The 4,198-nt window shown below is 51.1% G+C and overlaps 2 protein-coding genes across 2 annotated transcripts in view; both read left to right on the top strand.

Moving 5' to 3' along the window:
• Nucleotides 1–4,198, top strand: part of LOC113212277 (uncharacterized) — a 34,852-nt gene that overhangs the window by 25,764 nt on the left and 4,890 nt on the right. The window lies entirely within an intron of this gene.
• Nucleotides 1–4,198, top strand: part of LOC113207662 (uncharacterized) — a 12,336-nt gene that overhangs the window by 7,818 nt on the left and 320 nt on the right. The window lies entirely within an intron of this gene.

Raw genomic sequence — 4,198 nt, 5'->3', positions numbered from 1 at the left:
GACTTACGGGCAGTGCAAGGCTGGTGAAAACAGCTCCACAGAATCTATTGGCATTTACCTCCTCTGAAGTACGACTGTCATTTACATCCACCCCAGACACCTCCACAGAACCAAGGGCATTTACATCCACAGAAAGTACGTCCACATAGGAGGCTGCATAGTTGATGTCAACTGGCAGTCACATGCCCAGCGTGTATGCGTAATTCGGTCTCACGAACATCAGGCACAGGCAGACAGGAGTGCGTTTTGCCTTCTTTTCAGGCGGGATGTGGTTCAATTTGCCTACTTCCTAGGCGTTTTCTGGTGAGGCAGTGGGGATGAAGGGTGTACATTTTCCCACTCTTCTCCCTTTCTTTCCGCTCCTTGCCACTCCCCCTACCTGCTCACACCGACGTTCAGCCCAGGTGGTAGGCACTCCCGCTACGCACGAGCGTTCGGCGGGGTTGCCTACCTGGGACGCTGCAGGCGCGGTGAGGCCGATCCTGGCGCCCAGGTGCCTGAGGCCTCAGCTTTTTTGCCTATCCTATAGGTACTCACTGAGGCCTCAGTCGCCATGCCATAGCGCCTTACGGGTGCAGTGAGAGTAGGCAAGCCCGCAGCACATCGGCACGGTGCCCTGTGGCGAGTATGCAATCTCGCACACCCTGCCGTCGTGTTCTCCCAGACATCCGGTCCGTTGTTCTTTTTTGTGCATAGTGGTACTGCTTGTGACCGTATGTGTGACCCATGTATATCTATAAATGATAGGTGCTTCACCCCGCGACGTACAGCTTGCAGTAGAGTGTTGCAGTGTTGCTCATCTTTCTCCTTGTATATACATACATACGCTGACCTGTGCTTTTGTTTTGTCTGTTTTCATGTACCTGTGAGCTGTGAGAGGAGGTAGATAGCTGTGCCTGTGGTATGCGGCTTGCCTCTTCCTTCCCTGTGCACTTCTGCCATTTTTGCAAGACTGACGAGACCAACTTCTTATCCAGCACATAATAAACAAACTAACTTCTGCTTTCTGTGCACTTTCGCCGTTTAAATAAAAGCTTGCATGTGAGTGTATTAAAGTACGTAATTGTGTTCATGTTTTCTCCACCCTTTTACCTTTGTTGCGCATCAAGACAGTCGGAGAAATGGAACAAGTCAGGTAAGGCATCATCGTCGGCCTCGCTGAGTAAATACCACACTGCAGTAGAAAAAAAAATGTTTGTCGAGCTTGGAGCCAGCTCTCAAGATCAGCGGGCAACCCGTGGGGGGAGGAGGGGGTGAGGGGGGCAGAGAGAGAGAGAGAGAGAGAGAGAGAGAGAGAGAGAGAGAGAGAGAGAGAGCGAGCGTGACACAAGGCGTGACAAGTACCATCCCGGAGGAGCGGGGCGCCTGGCAGGTAGGCAGCATCGTGTCTGTGGCACATGTGTGTATTGCGGGCTGGCCTACGCCCGAGTCTCGCAGGCGCCCAGATCCCGCTACGTACCCCACCTCACACCACTTTTCTGCTACCGAGCATCGATGCTCGGTGCTCGGTCGTTGCGGGGCTCTGCTGCGTTGCGGTCTTGCATGCCCACCAAAGGTACGGCAGGACGGCAGGAGTTCCCTTCAGCCCGCGATGCCGCGATACTTGTACTGGCGGCGCTGGCCTACCCTCGCCGCCGCACGCTCAACGGGGCGAGTGAGGCTGGACCGTCGTGAGACAACCTGGATGCCGAACAGTCCGCGCTGGGGACCTGCGCACCGCCACCATGTGGAGAGCTTTGGTGATCACGGGAGAGCAAGAGAGAAAGGGGGAAAGGGGGGGGGGGTCGCAGAGCGACTTATCCTGCAGGTCCAGTCTTTCTCCTCGTAAGCCAGTGCTACTTCGACGACTACGTTCGGGCGCTGCTGCTGGAGATCTAACCACCGGCCGTTCCGTTGACTGAGAATCATTCTTAACGGCGCCCAGGTGTCCCGTCCTCGGACGGGGTTAGCATCGCTTCGGCGCTGAATTGAAACTCGACGCACAGCGCTCTGCCTCCTGCTGGCCCCGGCCGCGGACACCACGACACCCTCACCCTGTTGGCGAAGGCCTAAGCCTGGCCGGGCACACGAGCCCACTGCTCACCCCGCGGTTTAGCGACCGAATGTAGCGAACACTCTCAGTACCGCGTGATCCAGGTGTAGCCAAGCACGCTCAAAGTTCGTCATGCCCGCGTGTGCAGCTTCGAGCCAGTTGTCCAGCTCAGCGGGCAGCCCGTGGGGGGAGGAGGGGGTGAGGGGGCAGAGAGAGAGAGAGAGCGCGAGTGACACGAGGCGTGACAAGTACCATCCCGGAGGAGCGGGGCGCCTAGCACGTAGGCAGCATCGTGTCCGTGGTACATGTGTGTATTGCGGGCTGGCCTACGCCCGAGTCTCGCAGGCGCCCAGATCCCGGCCCGGAGCCAAGCGGCGTACCCTCTAAGTTCGTCATGCCCGTGAGTGTAGCTTAGGTCCAGCTGTCCAGCTCAACCGGCAGCCCGTTTTTGGGGGGGAGGGAGGGGGGGCGGGGGTCTGAGGATGGTATCACTTGTGTACCTTACGTCCCTATAGACCTCTGGTTTTGGCGTCCACCTACGAGCGGTGTCGCTACTTTACTGGCGTCTCGACGGAGACGGGGGGCATACGCTACGTGTGTGCTCGTGTGGCCCGGTCCCGCTAGCCGCAGCTGTTGCCGGGCGCGTGGTGGGAGGCCATGGTGGGAGACGAGCATTCCTATTGCGTTCAGGGAAGGATGTAAGAGGGGAGAAGGGGAAGGACCAAATCCCCTGGACAGCGGCTATGCGATGGCCCTACGAGCTCGGACATACTCAGCACTTTCTTCTTCGCATTTTCTTCCATCAAGCTTGCCGCTACTAAATAAAATTGTTTTGAACTTCGGTGCTGGGGTGATTTTCTGGCTGTTTTAAGCTTCAATTTTAATATTTAACTGTTTTTAAGAGTTCCAACTGGTATTTTACTTGCCAAAGTTTTAAGGGCTGTTATTGCTCTGGAATTTTACCTATTCCATATGTTTATTGAGATTAATTTCAACCTTCTCTTTACACTTGTACCCTGTGGCATTTTTCACTAACTGTCCAATATTCTTTTCAGACCTTCCCAAAAGAGGATAACTGGAACATTTCTTGGTCTAGTGCTGATTTAGAGGGTATGTTAATTTTTTTATCATTAAGAATTCTCTATTTTTCTCCACTGATCGTTTTCTTATCTTATTCAAGCATGCAGCTTCGTGACCTCAAAAGTTCTGGACCTCATTTATGGAAAGGAAATGCATGAACGTAGGTGCTAATTTAACTGTCGTTTTAAACTCATTTCTGGACATGTTTTACCCACTCTTCATTTGTTCACAGATTTAACAGGGATTCAGAGGCAGCTAATTATTGCGTATTTTAAATGCTGGGAGCCAGAACCTCAATTTTTAAAACGCAAACTATCGACGAAGCTTCAGCCGCCTGAGGGAGAAGAGGAATTTCACAAGCTATTAAAGTCCCTTCCTCATCGGCTAGAGCGGAAACTCAGTCAACTGCTTGTAGAGGCTAAGGAGTACTTCCATGCTCCATAATATTATTGTTAGTGATTGATACTGAATTTTATTTTTATTTTAGCTTTATTATTAGCTTTATTTTAGCTTTTAAATGTGTACATTTTTTCTAAAAGTTGTCAATTCTACATGTTAAAAATTTGACTGTTTCACAAATAAATGTATTTCAATGTACTGTGGTCTCTAAGTCTTATCCAAGTTTGCCAATATCCTTGGAATTTCTCCAGGATTTGTACTTATAAAAACCACAACTGATCACGCAAGGACATTCTGGGATATTGAATTTGACACATCCAGGATAGTTAGAGGAGACCTCCCGGGGAATTCTCCCTACAAATATCTGGCTCTGAGTCCATCAGGGATCAATGTGAATATTTATTTTAGTATCAACATTAATCATGGCTTCACCCTTCAAACAAATGCACTGTTAATACTTTCTTTAGCTTTGAGCCAATGCTCAGTTCTGGTATGATTAAGTTTTCAATAGCTGTGATAGGGGAGAGTGGAATTTCCCTAATTAATATGACATTCTCTTGACTTTGCAGCCCCATGATGCTTTGCCAAAACCAAGTGCTGAGTATGTCCGAGCTCGTAGGGCCATCGCATAGCCGCTGTCCAGGGGATTTGGTCCTTCCCCTTCTCCCCTCTTACATCCTTCCCTGA

Source organism: Frankliniella occidentalis, unplaced genomic scaffold, assembly GCF_000697945.3.
Source record: "Frankliniella occidentalis isolate FOCC.00 unplaced genomic scaffold, Focc_3.1 Scaffold33, whole genome shotgun sequence".
Taxonomy (NCBI): Eukaryota; Metazoa; Arthropoda; class Insecta; order Thysanoptera; family Thripidae; genus Frankliniella; species Frankliniella occidentalis.
The sequence above is the reverse complement of the archived record's forward strand: the minus strand, read 5'-3'. Positions and strand labels throughout refer to the sequence as shown.